Raw genomic sequence first — 23,210 nt, forward strand, 5'->3', positions numbered from 1 at the left:
ATATTTTTAAAGTCTATGAGGCTTTGCACATGGCAAGTAGTCAACAAATGTTTACTGAAGGAATAAATAAGCAAATAAACATATAAGACACTTGCATCACTTTTATAGTCATGAGTTTTTGATCAGCATAATTGTGTAAGTAGGAACATAATGGAAAGCCTTAGATATTTGGGTTTTTTTAAAATGTGAGTTTGAATTTTCCTTTTGTAACTTAGTAGTTGCTTGGCCTTGCATAGGCCATTTCACTGTCATGAGCCTAAGTCTCCCCATGATATACTTGTCCTGAGAAGTGCTCGAGGTCATCTGAAGAGCAAATGAGATAATGAAGGTGAACATGTTGGATAAGTATAGACAACTTTCATAGTGAAAAAATTCAAAGCTCCCGGGATCTTACAAATCATTTCTTCAAACTCTTTCCTTTCACATATGAGGAAATGATGCTAGAAATTTATTTCAGAAGAGAATGTGCCTTGCAGAGATAAATCCTTCCAGAAATCGGAGAGGAAATAAAGCTGCTGTTCTTGTATTTTTTGTAACTTCCTTTCTTTCTTTCTTTTTTTTTTTTTTTTTAGCATTTTTTGTTTCAAATTTACTTATGTTGCTTCTACTTCTTCCTACTAAAAAGGAAGACACTTTGCTAAACTGTCTCTCACTAAGGAATTAAGCTTGTCACGTTCTTGAAGATTATTGACATTTAAAAGAGAAGATAATGCATGAGGGGATAAAAGACATGAAATTTCAAATTTGCTGGCACTTGTGTCTGACACATCTGTTTTTGGCGATGGTTGGATGGACTCCTTAGGTGCTCCTGGGAGCTTTGTTTCTTTAGAATTGATTGAACTTATGCTAAGAAAAATAATTTTCTCTTAATAATCAATTGCAGCTTTGTTTGACTAAACTTTGTTATATAATTTTTTAATATAAAAGGAATCCACTAAAATATATATCTAACACACTTATACACACATATATATAAAATCTTAAAAGGTCAAAGTAAGACATTTAAAATGCTGTAGTGATACATTTAAAAAGTCAAGACTACCATAATACTCATAATGAAGATAACAATTACCAACCCCATTGACTTTAGTGTAAGTCCAGCTCCCAAGAGGTCATTATTTTTTCCTTTATTCTGAAGTTTTTTTTAGTATTTGTTTAACATTCTGGCATATTATTTTTTAATTGATCAATGTAACCTTTTTAATTAAATTAACATTTAACACGCTTGCTCAGTCCCATATATGCATATCACAAAATTTTATTAAATATTTAGTGCATACTTTTTTATACAATATAAACATTGTCTACCAATAAAACATTGCAAAAGTACTATAGTTTCTTTATTGTAGCACATTCATTTGCTTTCTCTCTGTATATGTAACTGTACATAATACATTACATATACAAATATTTCATTCACATTTTCCAAAATCTCAAACAGAATTGTAAAATTACTTGAAAAATTTGTTTCCACTCAATGAACAGAGGCAAATGGCATGGTGGTTAAAGTCAGACCTGCTTGAGTTTGAATACATCTCTGCCATTTAGTAGCTGTGAGACCTTAGACAATTATATTTCTAATTTTTTTCTGCCTTAGTCTCCTCATCTTTAAATTAACAATAATAATAATAATGATACTAATATGTAACTCAGAAAGTTGTGGTGAAGATTAAATGAGTCAATATTTCGAAACGACTTAGAACATTTTACAAGTGTTGATGTTAAAAAACAGACATATTAGATTCATTTTTTTTTCCTGGGAGATAGCATTTCTCCTGGGATGTTCTAACTTCTTACTTCAATGTGATTTCCTTGCTGTTGCAAAGTAACCTAAGCTAATTTGATACATCACAGTCATTAGGTTCTTTATGTGACATTTCAGTTGCCTTATAGTTATCAAAGCCTATAAGAATCCTCTCTTACAACCTACGTGGAGGTGCTTTGATAAAAGTAAGTGCAACTCAATTGTATGTCATGTAATAGACATATACTTGCAGCAGGCATTAAAATAATTCATGTAGTAGGTCTTCATTATAAGGTTTCTTCCAATGTTAAGTAAGTTTCCCTAAGGTATAAATTAAAATTCACACAAAAATAAATCACACTGTTTCTCTTGAATTACTGCCTTTTAAAGTGAATGTATGGATATTACAAACCTCACTCTCTGGGTCTGTCGGGGACGGTTATGGTCTTGGGTTTCCCTTCACCCAGCTCCTGTGTTGGATTCCTTGTTGCTTCCACCATGTTGTGTTTTCTTGGTTAACTCCACAATATTGGCACATTCCATCCTCTAATCGCTTCACTTCCTGTTACCTAGGATATGTTTTTGCTTTCTTTTTTTTTTTTTTTTTTTTGATAATTCACGTTTTAAAATGTATTTATTCAGCCTACCCTCCTACTTGGTATTTTAACTAAACAGAATTTTAATTTAAAATAGTGTTCCTTCAAAAGTTTGACAACATTCAAAGAAGCGATTGTCTTGGAACTTTTGGAGTTGAGATTGAAAACGTTGATAAAATGATGACCTGAGTCTTCGGAATGTGACTCCTTTCCCTCTCTGAAAACCCTTAGGATTTTTTTTTTTTAATCTTCACTTTCTGTAATTTTATAATAGTGTGCTGTGAGAGGGTGTATTTTACTCACTAATGGGGTATTCAAAGAATTCTTCCAACCTGGAAGTTCATGTTCATATAGTCGATCAATATTTTTCTATTTTCTTTTTTCTAAGGCCTAAAGTAAACCTGGTTAGATTGTCTAATTCTAGTGAGTCTTTTCTAATTCCCTTCTCAAAATTGTTTATGATTTCTGACAGATTTCATCTTCTGATTTTTAAAATTTTCTATATCCTATATTGTACATTTACTCTTAGGATACATCATCTTGTTTTCTGATTTTTTTTTACTAAAGCATTCTCTTGTTTCATGTACTTACTATCTCTATTATCTCACTTAGGGTTTTAATTAAAGAGTTTTGGTGGCAGTGTGAGGTTTTTCATCTTCCTGCAATAATTTTGTTTTCTTTGACTTTTTTCTTGGTTTTACTTAACCTCTAGAGATCTTTTATATTAGAGTTTTTCCTCATATGTCTGTTAGTGCTTTGCTGAACATAGATTCATATTTAAAAAGAAAGTCCTTATTAAAATATCTGTGAGAATTGATAGCACCTATCAGCTTTACTCTAGAATGAGTAGGTATGGACTTTGCTATTTTATTGGGGCGAACCAGTCCCCAACTCAATATCTATATACCTTTTTTTTGTGACTATTCAATTTCTCTAGAAAAATGTTCTTCTCTTCCGCTACACACACACACACACACACACAATGTATATACATGCTTATATACATACATACACATGTATATTGTGCAATCGTACACACATATATGCATGTGGGGGTCTGCATATACTGAATATAAATTGACAAAGAAATGTCAATACTTTGCCTTTCAGTGCACTTTCTATCACTATGATTTTTTATTAATACTGATAATAAGAAATTTTTCTGTCATTATGAATAGATAGTAAATAACCTTCTGTTTACAGCTTAGTCTTTGTGTCTAAACCATCCTGAGGCTATGCTGATTCAAAAACTATTATTAAACTAGTTATAAACTCTGCCACTTCTAAGCTAGTTATATTTTGATTCAACTTGTATATTTACAACTCTCTTGTGCCTTTCAGCAGATATTACCACAGGAGGCTAGCAGCTTAGATGCCAATCAGTTTAAATCTCATCTCTAAAGCATCTCAGATGAGCTCTCTTACGGGACACAATGTCTTCAGAATGCTGAAAAACATATACTATTAGATTCATATCTCCAATAATGCTGAGGAGATTTCACTGAATCCCAGATGCATTCTTGTATATCCTTATCCTTGTTATGTTAACATCTTAACATCTTACAAAACTGCCCTTCCATCCAAAATCAGAGCTATATTTTTACAATCGGTTCCTGCATATTATATCTTATCAACTATCATCTGATGGTATTTATACTCTTTTAAGTAGTAGAGAAAGCCTCTATAAGGTCATAAGTGTGATTTATCAGAAAGGCAGCAGAACCATAGGACTAGAATCCATTTGGTTTCATTCCCATTTATATCATGTACTTGCTGCATCAGCACTGCTGGGCAATTCAGATCGGGCTAGATAGACCAGACAATACTGAGTTTATGGGCAGTTAACATCAAATTATTGTTCAGTCTCTCCTAAGGTCCAGTTTCTCAAAAGGATAATAATTACTTACTAAAGATAGCATGTTTTTATTTTGGAAAGCTGGAGGCTGAATCCTCCTATTAAGGCTTACCACTGGCTGCATCTAGCTGCCATATACTCTTCGAATATCGTTTAATCAGATGGGTGATAACCAGTAGGATCACTGTGACCTCATCTCTCTGGAGAACTACTTATTGTCATGGGACAAACTGAAAGCTTATACTTTCTCAGTAGTGGACTGGCATGTGGTTATATGTGGCCTCCACAATTCAAAGAGACTCTCCGTGTTTCTAGTGGTGATGGATGTAGGGTTCAACAAAATGTCTCCACTGTGAAGAGATATCTCAACTTGCCCTAGACCCTAAGCCTCTATAATAAATCAATGACTTGGCCACTTATAGCCTTCTATTTTATTTATCTCCAATGTTTCTGACATTCAAGTGTCTTACCAAAGTATCTAGCTAGTACAGTTTATCCGGTTGATTGTGTCACGTGATGGCCTGTAAGACAGTATTTCTGTAGACTAAAATATGGCACAAAGTCAAGGAATTAACATAATCCAGAAATAGTATAGCAGAATTATATTGCTGTTCTTGTCTGGTAAAAGAAAGCATACTGCTTCTGGTCATTTTGTTTATTGGAATAGAAGAAACAGACATTACTCAGATCATTTGCTTCATACAAGGCACTAAGAGCTGTAGTGATTTAGACCACATATGGCACAGAAGTTGCAACAGGAGTTGCCATGTAATTAAACTTTGGAAAATTCATTTTTATGCTCTAAGACTATTTGTCTGCTGTACTGCCAGGCACTAGTTTAAATGGAAATCTGCTGGGAATCATTAATTCTGCATTTTTAAGTCTTTGAAGGTGGCACTGATATGTCTACTTTTTTACAGACATGATCTTGCTGACAAGAAACCACTGTCTATAAATAAGAAAGAAGCTCCTGCCTGGCACTAAATCTGTCAGCACCTTAACTTTGGACTTTTCAGCCTCCCGAGCTACACAAAAATAAATATTGACATAATCCAATATTTTTATAGAAGTGGGGAGCTCTGACATATTTGACTTTTTTTTCAATCAGAATGGTCCTTCATTTATGGCTAACAGAGTCAGTATGAGAAATCTATCAATTTCAAAGCTCGTTTATTTTAATTATACATATGACGACTTGGGAAATATAAATATGAAAAGGGTATAAGCTAGAACAAAATAAATTATTAACTTGTCCCATCTTAACACCAAACAACCCTTATAAAGTGACTGAAGACCCCAGGAATTAGTTTTGCCTCAAAGCCATAATTTTCTCTTCAGGAACTAGGTTTTAAAATATATATAGTAGCAAACACCTGTGATATTACAAAATACATATTTAAGACAAAATGCTCTATCCTTAATTCTGGCATTTCTAGGTCCATGATTTGACTGAGGTTTAAAAATTCAATGAAGGGCAGAAAGTCTGCCTCATATATTATAATGACTCAATTCAGGGCTTTGATGAGCGGTTCTGGAGTTTTACAAATCAAATAGCATGATGGCAAATTTCACTTCTCCTTCATTGCTAGAAATCTAATTTCCAATTGGCCATTATTAAGTTTTCTTTGTGACAGGTGATTCTAATTTCATGCTGATCCTAATACCTATAAGTAAAAAAATACTTATTTTGCTCATTGCCAGTCACGTGACACTACTTGGTCTTTTCCACGTCTGGTTTGCTCCTTCTTCACCGAAATAAGGGGACCAATTTTCACGGCTCTGCCTTCTAGCTGCACTATGGTCTGAATTTTTGTGTCCCTTGGAAATTTATATGTTGAAATCTTAACCCCTAAACTGATGGTACTATGAGGTGGGGCCTTTGGGAGGTAATTAGGGCATGACAACAGATAAATTGGATTAGACCCTTACAAAAGAGGCCTGAAAGATTCCCCCATCTCTTCCGCCTCGTGAGGACACGGCAAGAAACCACCATCTATAAATAAGAAAGAAGCTCCTCGCTGGCACTAAATCTGTCAGCACCTTAACTTTGTGCTTTTCAGCCTCCAGAGCTACAAAAAAAAAAAAAAAAAAAAAAAAAAAAAGAATTTCTATGGTTTATAAGTCACCCTGTGTAGAACACTTTGTCATGGCATCTCAAATGAACTGAGACAACCAGCAACCCATGGACATCACTAAAGTCTTTTAAAAGATGCTGGTACTCCCGTCTCTAATATCTGTGTCAATGCTTGGTGAAGGTATAATAAATCTACAAAATTTCATTTTGAGAAAGTTCTGATTTTGCGCCTTTATAATCTACCAAAGGATCAACTTCACTTAATGTATGATTCCATTGAGTTCCATTTTGGATAAGTGGTGCACAAAACTATCAGACTCCCATCTACTTAAACTAATGTAATAAATCCAGAACCTATAATATAATAAATCCGGAACCAGAACCTATAAGTATGCTCTTTTAACAAAAGCTAATCTGCTCTATTTTTATTACTCTCCCTCCTTGGTTGAGTATCCTAAAGATATATAGATCTTTCCTAATGTGTAGCTAGTATAGGTTAGAAAATTCTTATAGTTCATTTAGAATAATGTTTTCATCCCTAGATTTTCCTTTTTAATTGATACCGTCTCATACTGGGTTTTATTAATTGCTACCTCTCATACTGAAGATTAAGGAGATGGGGCATTAAAAGAATTATGTTTCCCCTAAAGCGAACGCGTGCCTGAGTTGAGGAAACAGTGTCTGAACAAGTAGAAGTTGCTTTACAACTCAAGAAGAGTGGGGCTTTCCAGCAAGCAAAGGAGTCTCAGTGAGGACTGGGGAATCCTTGGCACACCATTGTATCTGAATCTTATTGTATAATCCCTGTTCCTTTTCTTGGGAGGGAGGCTGTGTTTCCAGATCAATGCTCTAACTTTTTATAAAGAGAGCAGTCGATTAGTGCATTCATTGCAATTCAGAATAGGCTTTTTGATTTTAGCTCTCTCATCCTGCAATGGCTGAAAATAAAGCCTTTACAGTTTAAAAATAATTTTATAACCTCCTAGATTTATAAAATCCTTAGATAAAGCTCTTCCAGGACTTCCTCTCTACCATTATTTACAAATTCACTGCTACAACCTTATAAAGCATTTTGCAATTTTCTGAACTTGAGCTGAGAACATAGGTATCTGAGTTTACCATTCTCTTTTTTTCCAGCTGTTCCATGGGCCTTTAAGCAACTTCTCTACCTATTAATTATTTCATGCCCTTCATCTTTTTCTGTGACTATAGATATATTGTTCCTCAAAGCCTTACCTTTAGGAGTTGTGTCTTTCGTGTAACTACAGGCTATATGTTCCAATTTTATGAATCACTGTCTTCCAGACTTTCATTCCTGAGTAATTTCAGGGTTTTAACCATCTTTTACACAAGCTATGCAGATAACCAATGTTGAAGTCCCTACATTGGCCAACAATCTGATGTATTAGACTATTCTTGTATTGCCATAAATAAATACCTGCAATGGGATAATTTATAAGTGGTTTAATTGGCTCATTGTTCTGAAGGTGGAAGGTGAATCAGAATCTTGCACATCACATGGCAAAAGAAGGAACAAGAGAGAGAGGTGGTGGGAAGAGGCGCTGTGCCACACACTTAAAACAACCAGATCTCACAAGAAATCACTATCATAAACACAGAACTAAGTCATGAGGGATCCTCCCCTATGACCTAATCACCTCCCACCAGGCCCCACCTTCAACGTTGGAGAATACAATTCAACCTGAGGTTTCCTGGGGACACAGATTCAAATCATATCAGACGTCAATAACCAATTTCTGTTAATGATATCCTTGTTAAACAGGCTTCTAGAACATAAACACCAGAGGGTAACTCAATGTTTTCATCTAAAAATGAATTTCTTTGAAGGAGATTAGTGGAATTGAATAAGTGAAAGCCTTTCCCAATACAGTCTTTCCAGATACAGTCTTTCGGTCCAAATGAAAGTCTTTCCAAATACAGTCTTCCGGGTGGAAGACTGTATTTGGAAAGCAGGCAGGTGACAAAGAGACTTTTGACAAAGAGAGATAATCTGACCAGGCAGTCAGTCATCACTGCTAAACATCACTGAGACTAGAAGCTCCCACTGACACAGTCTTCACTGGGGGCCACTTCAGATGAATCCTAAATCAAAAACAAGCATCTGCCGCAAGGTTTCACCCTGGATTTACAGGGATCAAGACAGGAGAAATACTTGTGGGCTACTGAGTCCCAATAAGACTGCAAGCAAGGTCGGTTCAGTATGCATAGAAAGAGTCTGAAGCTGAGACAGGTAAAGAAGTGATGGTCTTCTACCCAGAAATATATAAAGACCCGATTAAAAAATAATCATAATAAACAAGACTTCTTTTTTTGTGTGTACAGGAATCTTCTCCTTGTTGGCCCCTCCAGGGCTCTTTCCTGCCCACAACTACAGGTCTCCTGCTGCAACCTTATCAAATGTTTTGCAGTTTTCTGAATTTACTGGTATGTCCTCGGTCCCAAGCCTTGGCTGCAATGAAAGTTCTGCCAGAAATTCTCTTACCACCCATCTGTCCACAAAACACATATTTGATATAGCAATACTTTTGCCATGAAGGTTTCCAATATTTTCTGTCCTCCACTTATAGAAATAAGCACATACTCCTTTCAAAAAATACTGTAGACTAAACTAATTCCAACTAAAACAATTTGCAGTTCTTTCCACATATGTCTCCTAGATTGCAAGCTCCTTAAAGTCAGGCTTTATTTTTTAACTTTTTTTTTTCTTTCAATGACTAGCACTGTGCTGCCCTGTCATAGATGCTTATGTAATGAGGAAGAAGAATTAAATTTGGCAATAACACATAGCCCTGGTCAACCTTTACATTCCCCCAACAAAATAACTAAGTTGTCTGTCCTCTTGAATTTTAAGTATCTAGTTTCTAAGTCTTTCCTGTATTGTGAGAATTGGATGTAAAAAATAAAATTATTTAATACTATTAATATTTAGCATACTTATTCTTTATTCCAATAGGAATTTGCAGTTCCACCGATTACAACTACTCTTTGAAGCTGAATATTCTAATTAATTTATTCTCTATAATTAGGTTTTCTTTCTTTCTTTGGGCTAAGTATATCTATTTCTTCTTTCTTAAAAATTTTAACACAGATCTCACCTCTGAATAGCGACTTTTTGTATTTTCCTCAATAATTTAAAATATATTTGGGCAAATTTGTTTTAAATAAAAATATTTATGTACTAGTTTCTTCACTCATGGATAAGATAATTAATTTTTTTTAAAGACAAGTAGCTAAAGATATTCTACAATTGAATAGTTAACACTTACTTCAGCTATACACAGAATTTCAGCGGGGGCTGAAGTCTAAAAGTTAAAGCAGGTATCCAGAATCAGATGGGTAATAAGCTTGTGACCTTGGATAATTCACCTAATCTTCTTCGTTAGTAAAATAAGGACAATGATGACACTTACCTCATTGGATCATTTTTAAGATTAGGTATAATTCAACATTTAACATGTTTAGAACATAGGCCATCATCAAGGTTAGCTTTTATTATTGCTACTCTCAGAAGGAATAAGCGAGCAGATTGCTAGGGAAAGTGAAACTTCTAACTGGAGCTGTGATGAGAATTTGTCTCAAGATACATCCCCTAAAACATACCTTAATGAAAGCTGTTTTTCACGTTCGTTTATCTAGACATAACTCAGGCATAGATGATTGTGATAATTTTCCATACAAAGCTCCTCTTTTGTTTTAATGATGCTTTGCATTTTTAAACATTCTTTTTTTTTTTTATTTTATGCCTCTCCTCTCCTCATGCACAATACTTTAAGTATATTTAAATACATCTTTTTGTTTATGTAGGTTCCTGTAAAACATTTATTTTAAAAAATATATATGTAAATTTTTATATTTTAAATTAATATAAATATTGTTGTTTATTTCTCATTGGTTTTGCTTTCAACCAGAATTTATTTTTATGTTTGAGCCTTGCAATGTGTCCATCTGGTCCATTACCTCTAATTGAGAACCTGAATTTTCATGGAAGTATCTTTGAGAAATAGCTACAATATTGCATAGTAATTTTCTTTTCAGTTTCTTGTTGGAATAGTCATTCATATTGCTGGCTAAAGATCACACCCATATTTTCCATATTCATAATTTTGGATAAGACGTGATTTTTTTTTCTATTAAAGGGATACCCTTCTTAATTGAGGCATTAAGAAAGATGTCATCTAAAAAACTACAAAGAAAAAATGTTTGGTGCTGTTGTATTACCATAGTAACTAAAGATGCTGAAGAAGTATATAACACAAATCTGCTTTTCTTGTATGTAATTCTTGAATAGAACCAAGCAAAGTATGTGTTTGTTATTCTGTGTTTGGTGCCAGTGGATAGTAATGGAAATTCCAGAAACCACTGTGAATTTCATTTGTTGAATCTGAAGAAATAAACTGCACTGATGGTAACACAGCCAAGTGTTTCTTCACTCTCTATCTCCTAAATTAGAGAAGCAGAAGTAAAGTGATTACAATTATATTGTAAACACCTGAATCTGATGCCTGTTGTTCTGTATACAATTTTTTAAAAAGGCATTTGATAGTAGAATGAAGGAAAAGTTATCAGCTACTTTTTTGTTCACTTAAATTATCTCATTACTAATATTTACTTCTCTTAGGATGAAACTAATTTCTATAATCTTATATATAGTGTAATTTTTTTCTGTTGAAAATACAAACAAATTAGTATATAAATGAATAAAAGAATAAAATCAGGACAAAAAACTGTGCGATTCAGGGATTCAAGAAGAAAATAATTTTCAGTATAGGCACCTATCTGTGTTTAACACTTCAGAAAATTCAAGGAGAATAACAACCTTGAAATAGTTGTTGTCATTGGTCATTTACTTTGCTCATAAGTAATTTATCACTTGATGGTAAGTGATGGACTTAAAATTGTTATTTAGCAAAGAAAAACAATGTGAAGGATTACGGTAAATTAAATAGCAAGAAATTTGCGGGGATTATGTGGATAACTGAAACATGTTTGTAAGAAGGCAAATTTGACAGTATTTTCATTCTAGATCAATATGAACTTAAGTCAATGATCACTTACAAAAAGCTATTATATACCTTTGTAAGTGCTGTAAAAGGTGGTCATATAGAAGAGATGGCCTACTATAGAGTTCATAAAAATTCAATTAGGTGTCAAATTACTCCTCCATCCATTTGTCAATTGATTTGATCTCTCGAAAAATAATTTGTTGTAATACACTCACTCAAATCTCTGTGTCGTAATTTGCATTTAAGGCTATGATAAAATAGTTACATGCATTAGTACAAACGGTGTGCTGGTATATTAGATGAACTTGGAATAAATCTTATGTGAGCTTATTCTTACATTTTATAACCTCGAAATGTCACACAATCAAAACTTCCCCCAAATGTAGTTCAAACATTGGGATTTTTTAATATTTAATTTTTATACTATGAAGATTCCATGGAATTTTATCTATTACATTGTTTTAACTGTGTCTATCGGTTCTGAAGATCTTATTTCTAGAATCCTTAACATTGCAGTTTTTGTGTGTATATGCTATTGCTATTACTAAAAATAGGTTTCTCTTACTGAACAAGAAGGAAAAAACCAATATCAAATTAAAATTTTATGCAAGTTTACATTGTAATTCTGTCTAGGGAAACATGATCCACTAGGCCCCTGAGATTGCACAGTATCAAATGACCACCTGAAGCTCTTTGAAATATGCTTTGCACAATGAAATCAACCACAACACCTTAACTAAAGGACCACTAGAGAGGGTTTTTAAAAGATATGTTTTCTTGCTTCCAAAAACCACAAAATACTTTCTTCATATCAGTTGAAATTTTGTAGTGAGCTCAAACATTTTATTTATAGAGATCTGTATCCAAAATGACACAACCTTTATTTTCACCTTGTGTATTTTCTATTATAATTGAAGTTATTGTTATATCTGCTTAAAATTTGACTAAAGATTATTAAGTTTTAGAAGGAAAAAAGGAGGGAGGGAAATTGAACAAGAATGCACATTTTATAGAAAAGAATTCTTGTAAAGTAAAGCTGTTGGATTCTAAAGTGACTTGGCCAGGAATATGCACCACTAAGCACTTTTTTCCCTCATGTAGAAAACTGCAGATTTTATTTCAAGTATTTGAAAGCTAGAAAGAATTGGCCACATAATCTGCTATACATTTTACAAATTTCTCCAAAGCCAGCGACTTAATTCTAAACATTGTTTTCAGCCAAAGGGCAATAAATTTCTTCACTGTTAAATTTATTTTCAACCACTGAAAATGGCCTTAACCTGTTGGCTTCATAAGTTGAAAACTCACTCTCTACACTCATTTCTAGGATTTCTGCTCAGCTCTATAAACTTTATGCAAGACTATTTGAGTTATTTGACTTTTTAAGTCATTTAATAGCCCACTAATTGCATTACCTTTAACATATTCACTCTCTTAATGTTGAACAGTGCCCCAAAGTAATTTTCACCATATTCTTTACCCTTTTCTGAATCCTTAGAAGACAAGAACAATAATCTAAACCCAGATTTCAAAAACAATGTCTTCTATTAGTAATCCCCACAACAAAAAGAAGCCAATTTTTAAATTAGGGTTCCTTCTAGAATATTTTAATATCCTTTCACTGCCCTTATCTAAGGATTTCTTAAAATTTAGAATCATTCTGACAGCTTGTCAAAATTTCATGTTGCTGAGTCCTAATTTCAGAGGTTCTGACTTAGCAGGCTTGAGAGGGAGCCCAGAAATCTACACTTTTATCATGGCTCCAGGGGGTTGCAGATTCAAATTGGCCAAGCATAACACTCTGAGCAAATCTGCTCTACATTTTTCACTAAATTATGATTTCTGATCTCAACTCTTTTTCCCACTGCTTCTTGGGAGAGCGGATCCTAGGGCAGAAGTATTCAAAGCTGTTCTTTCTGCTATGTTATGATATGTTAGGAAGGAGTTACTTGAGCTTGAAGTGGAGGGCAGGGAATAGAATTTCACTCTGTCACCTCTGAAATACAGCCTTGTTGTCTTTTAAAATTTAGAACTTTCCATAGTCTATGAGATGGGAGAGAAAAAAATAAAGAAACTCCAAATTTACTCTGCTGCCAATTGGCTGCTATGCCAATGTGAGGACGGTGATGAAAAACCCGTGTTGTTTTCTTGCCATTTTCACCAGATGGACTCCATCGTAACAATCCATTTTTTTAGAAAAGCCCCTAAGGGTGGGTGGGGTGAGTCGTAGACAAACTGTCAGCTCCAGTGTTGACAGGATCCTTATTTGTGCGAGTTGCATTTCTTTGTTGGAAAACTTATAACCACTGTTGCAAAAGCTATTAATTAACCTTTACTATTAATTCGTTACCCTCATTTATTTGTTAACATGAGCTTATTCCCAGGGCATAGAGAAAGGAAACTTTACTCTTCTCCCATCTGGTCTAAGGTAACAGATGCCTTAGCACATTTAGCAGACTTGAATTGCAGGTAGAAAACCACTTTGTGTCCCCCAGACCTAGCACACTTTTGGCAAAAGTCTTCTCCTCGGTGATCATTTGAATAAATGGGAGATAAACACCACTTCCATAAAACTCATATTCTAAATGGGTGAATAAGAGATGTGTAAACAAACTTAACATAAGGTACAAAGGGAAATGTGGCATGAAGCAGGGGTAAATATAGAGTTCAGATAAAAGAAAAGAAGAAAGAGAGAGAGGAGAGAGAGGGCAGGAAAAGGGAGGGAAGGGAAGGGAAAGGAAAAGAAGGGGATGAAAAGGGAAGAGAAGAAATTCAGGACAAGGGAAGGTCATTTGATTTCATAATGGGAGACAATAACGACTTCATGGAAAAAGTGGCGTGGAAAGCGATCCTAACGTGTAGGTACAAGGGCCTGGGAAAGTGGGAAATATTAAAAGTGATGAATGGTCAGACTGGGTCTTTAAAGGAATATAGTTAGAATTATTGCTAATAAACACCTCACCAGATCCTGTATTTGGTTAATCTGTATTTAGTCAAGTAGAGGTTCTCTAGGGCATGGAAATGGCTTTATTGGGCTGAAGGGAGCCAGAGAGTATTTAAAACAAAACAAGTTTGCACCAAGCACCTTGAGAGTTTGTTATAAAAGATAAACTTCTCTTATTTCACCTACCTAATCATTTAAGAGACCGAGTGAAAAGTTTACTTTCTACTCAGAAGCACAAAAAGCAGGCCAAGGTCATCTCTAAAAAACAAATCATAGGTTTTTTTAAAAAGTCTTGCAAGTATTACATTTTCCCTCTCTTCTAGGTGTGTTTCAGCTTTTAGGAAAAGAATACATACCTTGGTAAAATTATCTTAACTATCACAACTTATTGATACTATTGTAGCTCCTGTAAGAAGAAAAAAATTGCATAGGTTCTCCCCAAACAAACACAAAGTTTTATGTCATTTTCTAGAATTTGTACACATTTAATTTATGCACAAATAAATTTTATTTATTGTATTTATTTTTATTTTACTTTATTTCCTTTGCTAGACCTTCCTTGCATGCTTTTTCAATAATGCAAGAAAACACGTGGAAGAAGGAATCTGGCCTCTATCAAATTATTTCTGTTTATTGTAGATTTTTAACATTTGCTTTTCCTTTTAAGTTTTCAATTTCCTGTATCCAAGGAGAAAAAGATATTGAATGATGGCCACAACCAAGGGATCATCCTGTCTTTATTCTGTCCTGCATTCCACTCCTCTTCTTCACTCCAGGAATTTGGAGAATAAATGCACAGAAGTCAAGAGCATACAAATACACATTTTTGAGACTCTTTTTTCCCCCCAATGTTCCTCAGTACCAATGTTGACCTACAAAGAAGGCACCCTTTTCCTAGGTTATAGGCAGGCATCAGAGGCCAATAACCCTAAAGGCAGCCTTAACTTTTCCCAAAGACCACACCTAAATGTTACTTTTCTATTTTATATTATTATAAAAGTGAAAATGGTGAGCCCTAGACAAAGGTCTGGAAGGGAAAATTTCAACCTGTGCCATCCCACTGAGTTGTCAACTTATAAGAAGGCAAACTAGCAAGCAAATGTAGCTTTTGTGAGAAAGAGAAAGAGAGAGACAGGAGACAGAGAAGATAGACGATGAGGAGAGAAGAGGAAGGAAGGGAAGTGCAGGGGAGAAGAGGAGGTGAAGGAGAAGGGAGGGAAAAGGAGGAGAAAGGAAGAGGAGGATGAGAGAGGAGGAGAGAGGAGGAGGCAGGAAAGGGAGGATGAGGGGACAGGAGAGGAGAGGAGAAAGAGTTCCTTAAGAGATTAGAAATCTTGAGAGATATAAATCATATCTCAGTACCTTTAGTACCATAAATGTCTGCAAATCTAACAAATAACTCCTAAGTGAGTGACAGAAACTATTCTAGACCCTGAATATATAGCATTGAGAATAACAGACTAAAATTTCTGCTTCCATAGAACTTATATTCTATTAGGAGTAATGCAATAATAAGAGAATGTAAGTAAATAAAATGTTTATGTTAGATGGTGACAAGTGCAGGGCAGTGAAACAGAGTGTGAAGGGTTTAAAATTTAGTTAAAGAAGTCCAATTAGGGTGACATTTTGTAATTATACGAATGAGGCAAATCACCGAGTCAATTTAAGTTTTGAGGGGATACTACCAAAATCAACTCTAAACACAGAGGGAGGTTTATTAGGAAGATACTGAGGTCACTTGCATAAGTAAGGAAGATAAATTTAAAAAGCAAACATGTAAGACACAAACAAAAATTAAACAATTAAACAAAAAATGTTCACAGTTTAGAAGAAACCACCAAAGAGACATCTGCAGACTTCTACCCCGAGACTTGCTGGACTCAGTTTGCTGCTTTGGAATGGCTTTCATCTCTGTGTCTCCTATGGAGTTTTATATTTTTAGAAGCGAGAATATTACCGACTCATTTCAGGTCATAAGAAAATCAGTTACAACCAAGAGAGACCTAGAAAGTCTTTTATTGGGGTGAAGAGGTTCTGCAGGGATGAGGTCACTGAAAAAGGGTAAGTAATGTGCACTAGGCCGCTGACATAAGGAAGGATAGAAACCAATTTGTACCTGCAACACTGAGTTATGTGTTTCTTTTTCAAAAGACGGAGAGGGGAGAAGAGGGTTATTGTCTGCCTAGGGTGTCTTTCTTGGATCTCTAAGCAGCCTTCAGGTAGGAAGGATAAACTTAACTAGAGTTTGAGCAGACAAGTCTGGAAGCTATAGAGAGAGACAGTAAAAGGGGACACGCCCCATGACACGTAAAAAGGAAGTCAGGAGTCTGGCACTGTTCTGCAATTGCCTGGGTTACCTCTGTCTCTGTTTCCTGCTTATCAATGGAGAAAGACAATCAAGATATCTGGTGATCTCAATATCTATCTCTGTAGCCTCGAATACACTAAAGAGCACGGAATCTTAGAGCCCAAAGGAATGTAGGATCTAGTTCAATCTTTTTAACTTATGGATGCGGAAACCAAAGTTCACATAGGTAATCAGTCATGAACATAGTGGTAAAACTGTGACTATAATCCAGTTCTCTTTATTCCTTCCTTCATCTTTCTGCCACTCTGAAACCTTACCTGCTAAGCCAGGAAACCCTGCTTCATTTTATTTTGTTTCAGAAAATGTGTACTAATGTCTGTGGAACAGTTCATAGTCTTTTGGATGAGATTGAGCTGGGTTTAAGTCTCAGCTGCAAAACTTACCATCTGTGTGGAATATGACTGATTTAACTCTTCTGAGCCTCAAAATTCTGGTTTGTAAAGTGAAGATGAGATCTATCTCATAAAACTTGTGTGATTATTTAAGGAAATAATCATATGAAGGTTTTGAGGAAAAGTGTTAATGGTTGAGAAAAAATCTTCTTTGGGTTGTTTGGTATAAACTGAATTATTTGTTTTGTCAATATTGTTTATGTTTATTGTCATATCTAATATAGTCCTTGATAAAGTTGAAGGCAAAGATGAAGATGAAGAAAAAGGAGAGGAAGAAAAGGAGGAGGAGGAGAAGAAGGGAGAGAAGAAGGAAGAAAAGGAGCAAGAGGAGGAGAATAAGAATAAGAATATAATGAAGAAGCAGCCATCATCATCAAAGCTGACACTTTAGATAAACAATTAAACCTTTAAGCTTTGTCCTCACTCTAAACTTGAGATGGAAAAGGTATGAATGAAATAGCATTTTTCTATCTTAAGCTAAACATTTTCATCTTCTCAGGAGGGAGACCTGGACTTAGGGAACTGGAATTTGCTTATCAGCTCAGCAGGTGCTAAATGGGTTTACTTGGGAAACAAAGAAAGCATTTAACTTCTACAGTAAAAGAATTATTTGGAACCTGACAGACTGCTGCCTGATATTTCATCTCTGAAGTAAGAATTAGATACAGTTTAGGAAAAAAAAATTCAAAAATGAAAGACTTCTCGAGAGCCAAATGTAGAAGAATCTATCATGGTTACAAATAGCACTGAAGTGTATCTCCAATAGCTTTTTCAAGGTCTCAGTGAAATCTAATTCCACTTGTTTCTTATTTCTGGGGAAAGATAAAGAGACTAGAGATAAAGGCAAACTCAAAATGGTTGTCTTGTTTGAAATTGAGAATATTTCAAAATATATCTATTGCATAAAGGTAAGCTAATGCTCTCAACTTATTTTCTGGCATGTGTTAGTCTTATTTTTAGGTACTTTTTAATGTGATTACCTTTTAGCTTAATAACCCAAATAATGAAATGAGGTTAGTAGAAAAAAACACAGTAAATGTGCTTTTTGATGTGTTTTATTTTGTCTTTTTGGAGGGAAAATACAACCAAGAAATAGCTAAGAAGGCTAGCAATACTTCAGAAATATCTGGCCTTACATAAAAATAATATAATGGACTTTGGGCACTGGGTGAGGCAAGAGGAGGAGGGGGAAGAATGGGAGGGGGCTGAGGGATAAAAGACTACACATTCAAAAAGAATTTAGAAAAAGAATAAATATTAGGTACCTAGGAATATATCTAATAAAAAGTATGTAAGACATTTACATAGACAAGTATAAAATATTACATAGACAAGTATAAAATAATGAAATGTTTAAAAGTCTAAATAAAAAGAGGAATATACCATGAGAAAATAAAAAATAAAAGTCTGGCCTTAGCAAGAGCTGAACCATCAATGAAAATGGTGTTGTATTGGGAGAAAGAGGTAATTTTCAAGAATGTAGTCTTTGAGAAACTCTCCTGCAAGACTCTTTTAAGATATATATCTGGAAAATATTTCAAATGGGTATATAAGTTTCTGAGACTGTAGCAATTTATTTGTACCTATGACAGTCTTTCTTGTTAAATTTAAAATGTGTATTTACTGGGCAATGTCCCTCACTCATATGATCTGATTTATGGCATCTAAGCCATGACTAGTAAGTCTAGCAAATGGCATTCGATTTCCTGTGTGTGTGTGTGTGTGTTTTTTTTTTTAAATTAAAAAAAAATCCTTTTTAAGCAAGTCTTGGCCAAGAATTTAGGCAACACGTTGACATTTCAAGAATGGGCATCTGAACTCCGCTTCATACATCCCAATAGCCATGAAGTCATAGTTTTTCTGGTTTCCACCTTTGACAAATAAAGTCATTGTTTTCTCAGCACAACAGAGGTTTAATAATAAACTTAGTATTAAGAGGTTTTTACTCAGAATTCCAAGCCATTAAAAAAATATGAAATAAAATTTTTATCCCAGATTTTTTCTGGGAAACTGCCAAGGAATAAAAGTGGGATGACATATGGAATTTTTGTTTGTATTTGTTTTATGCCAATGAGTTGATAAATCTGAAAAGTAACTGCAAATCTTGGAAAACTTCAGTCTGACCTAATCTAGGAGAAAATAAGACATGTTCCTATCAACAAAATGCTCAGGTTGCATAAGAATGGTCCAGGTTTTCTGTCTGTGTACTTGTCTGCAAGAGTAAAACTACTCAATAGAATAATACTGATCAAATGTAACCAGCGAAACAAATGATCTCTTCAGTCCTCCCAATCATCTTCTTACAGCAATATGTAAGACCAAACTGATGTAGAGTAGGAATCTACATGACACCTAAAGGAGAGTGAAATACCTCATGATCTGGTCATTTCAAGCCAGGGCTCTGTTGGTGTATGAGGGACTTTAGAAGGAAAGGTTCCTTGGGTAGTGCCCAACCCAAATATGCCAGTATTGCTAAGCATTGGTCCATGAAATAAAACAACTCACCCAAGATCTTGTTAAGGAACAGAACTAACTCTGGGAAACTGATAGGGACAGTGTACAAGTGGTCGAGAATATAGGTGCTGAATCCTGTCATTACAGAGACCTCCAAATAAAGTCGTTATGAGGTTCTGGAACTCAGGACTTCAACACGTGAATATATGAGGACATAATTCAACTCATCATATGGATGAAGAGAAGAAGCAAAGAGACTTCAAAAACGTTGAGGTCATTCATGTGAGATTAACTGAAGGTTGCATTGGAAAGGTGCATTAGCCTATTCTCACACTGTTATAAATAACTGCTTGAGACGGGGTAATTTATAAAGAAAAGAGATTTAATTGACTCAAGTTCTGCATGGTTGGGGAGGCCATGGCAGAAGGGGAAGCAGGCATGTCTTATATGTGTGATGGAAGTGAAGGGGGAAAAGCCCCTTATAAAACCATCAGATCTCCTGAGATCTCACTCAATATCACGAGAACAAGATGGAGGAAACCACCCCCATAATCGAATCACTTTCCACCAGGTCTCTCTCTCAACACCTGGGGATTACAATTCAAGATGAGATTTGGGTGGGGACACAAAACCAAACCACATCAGGAGGTAACAATGGAGATGGGGAGAAATAAATAGACAAACTTGGGATCTATTTTGGTGACACATTCATTAGAAATTGCTAATGAAATGGATGTGAGGTATGAGAGAAAGAGAAGAATCAAGGATGCCTGCTAGTTATTTGTTTTCAGCAACTATTGAATGCCATGTATTAGCTGCACAACTCTAGACAAGTTACCTCATCTCTTTGTTCCTCAAATCATCATTTGTAACTTGCTGATAACAGCATATATAATGCACGGGGATGTTGTGAGAATTAAATCTGCTAATGTATGTATAAAGTGGTAAAATATGTATTTGTATTAGATATTATTTTCTATTGATTTATGATGCATAATATAAATTCATTATTTTTAAAAATATAATAGCACTCATGGGTTCAACATTCAATTCCAGAAACAGAACGTTGCAAGTAACTTCCATCTGCCTATTTCCATCTCCTTATGGCATCGTTCTGCTGTCCATTCTCATTATGAAAATATTACCTTAATTTAGTGTTTGTTGTGGTTTTGGTTTTGTTTTCATAATTGCATCCTTAGTAAAGGAAATAAAATTTCTTTCTTTCTCGTTTTAGGTTCATGAAAGGGACCTCTATAGTAAAAGAGAGATTAACAAGAGAAAAGCTTACAAATGTATTTAATATAAATTTTACACGACAAGGGAGCCTTCATAAGGAAATGAAGACCTTAAGAAACAGATAAACTTGTGTATTTTTGTGTGTGTGCTAGGTTTGAAGAAAAGGAGAAAGTACTGGAGATATATTATTAGAGAATGAAAGTGTAGGATCTAATCGTAACAAACTGGGGAAACTTATGAAGTCCTATTTGTTCAGGTTCCTCATGGCATCTATATGTCTTTAGCTCTTTTCTTTCAGGTGTAGGGAGAGCATCTCTTGAATAACTGTCTTATGGCTTACTTCAGGTGAAGATCAGAAAATTCTTCCTGGATTTTATGACCTGCTTCAGGGAAGAAGGGTGACCTTCCTGCTTGTGCTGTTTTCTCAAATGCCAAGGTGCCAAGGTGTCAAGGTGCTATATTGTCCTGAACCTCATCACACCTATACTTATGCATAAATAAATACGTCTTAATTTGTTTAATGCTGAACTTTGCAAAAAGTGTATATCTTCTTTTATCTTTCAATTTTCTTGTAGTGTCTTCCCTGACATATACCTGCTGACAAAGGCATCGAGGAATAATAGTTTGCAAAGTTCCATGTCCAACGTCACAGAATATAAAGATACAGATTTTAATCTGAGGTTCTATAGATAAGTAAATGGCACTTTCATTTATTATTTCTAATACTGCTTTCATAGAGTCTATTGTGTTGTTTATGTAGACTATCATAAAATTGTCAACATTTGCAATAATTCTTTTCTTTTAATTCTTTATTTTATTTATTTACTTATTTATTTTTATTATACTTTAAGTTCTAGGGTACACGTGCACAACGTGCAGGTTTGTTACATAAGTATACATGTGCCATGTTGGTGTGCTGCATCCATTAACTCGTCATTTACAATAGGTATCTTACTTAATGCCATCCCTCCCCGTTCCCCCCACCCCACGACAGGCCCCAGTGTATGATGTTCCCCACAGTGTATCCAAGTGTTCTCATTCAATTCCCACCTATGAGTGACAATATGCAGTGTTTGGTTGATGCAGTCCATTTACAGTCATTCACCATAATATCAACAGCAGACTGTATAGAAGCTTAATAAATAGCACTTGATATTAACATTGCAGATCAGTAGGAAAGTAGGGAAAATGACTGATATTCAGTAATGATACTGAGACATTTGGTTTACCATTTGAAAGAATATATATTATATACATATAAATAAAAATATATAACATCTAGGTTAATGTAAGTACACTCTATGATGTTCACAAAACAATAAAGTTGTCTAATGACGTTTCTCAAAACATATTCCTATCTAAGCAATGCATGAATGAATTTTTCTTTTCAAATTGTGTTGCCAAATTCCACCAATAAACCATTGAATAGAAGTGGTGATAGTGAGTATCTTTTCTTTATTTTATTTTATTTTTATAATACTTCAAGTTCTAGGGTACATGTGCAGAACAACCTCACCAGCATCTGTTGTTTTTTGACTTTTTAATAATAGCAATTCTGACTGATGTGAGATGACACCTCACTGTGGTTTTGATTTGTAGTTTTCTAATGATTATTGATGTTGAGCTTTTCTTCCATAGGTATGTTGGCCACATGTATGTCTTCTCTCAAGAAGTTTGTGTTCATGTCCTTTGCCCACTTTTTAATGGGGTTGTTATTACAAAGTACAGGTTCGTTACATGTGTATACATGTGCCATGTTGGTGTACTGCACCCATTAACTCATCATTTACATTAGATATATCTCCTAATGCTATCCCTCCTCCCTCCCCCCACCCCACAACAGGCCCCGGTGTGTGATGTTCCCCTTCCTGTGTCCAAGTGAACTCATTGTTCAGTTCCCACCTATGAGTGAGAACATGTGGTATTTGATTTTAGTAGATAAATTTACTGTCATTTTAAATGATTTTTTGTAAGTAGTTTTTTCCTGGATTAATAAATTTATATTTTTACCAACTGTGAAAAATTGCTATATCTTTAGATATTTCCTCTTCTGCATTATTTCATTTATTTCTTTATAGTTCTTCACTTAGAGCTATATCAAAAATACTTGGTCTAGTTTTCTATGTCTTAATCCTTTTTTGTTTTTGTCTCCTTATCTCGTTTAGCAGAGCGCTGCATAACATTTCTGTTTAAATATCTTGTAAGTCATTAATTTTCTTTCTAACTGTAGTTAATAAGCTCTTAATATATAGAGTCATTTTAAGTCATATTATTAGTGAACAGAGATAATTTGACTTCCTCTTTTCTAATTTGTTTGTCTTTTATTTCTTTCTCTTGTGTGATTGCACTGGCTAGGACTTCCAGTATTATATTGAATAGACGTGGTAAAAGTGGGCATCATTGTCTTGTTTCAGTTATTAGAAGGATTGCCTTCACCTTTTCCCCCATTTAGTAAGATGTTGGCTATGGATTTGTAGTACATGGTTGATGAACATAGATGCAAAAATCGTCACCAAAATACTA

Source organism: Papio anubis, chromosome 9 (genome assembly GCF_008728515.1).
Source record: "Papio anubis isolate 15944 chromosome 9, Panubis1.0, whole genome shotgun sequence".
NCBI classification, from domain to species: domain Eukaryota; kingdom Metazoa; phylum Chordata; class Mammalia; order Primates; family Cercopithecidae; genus Papio; species Papio anubis.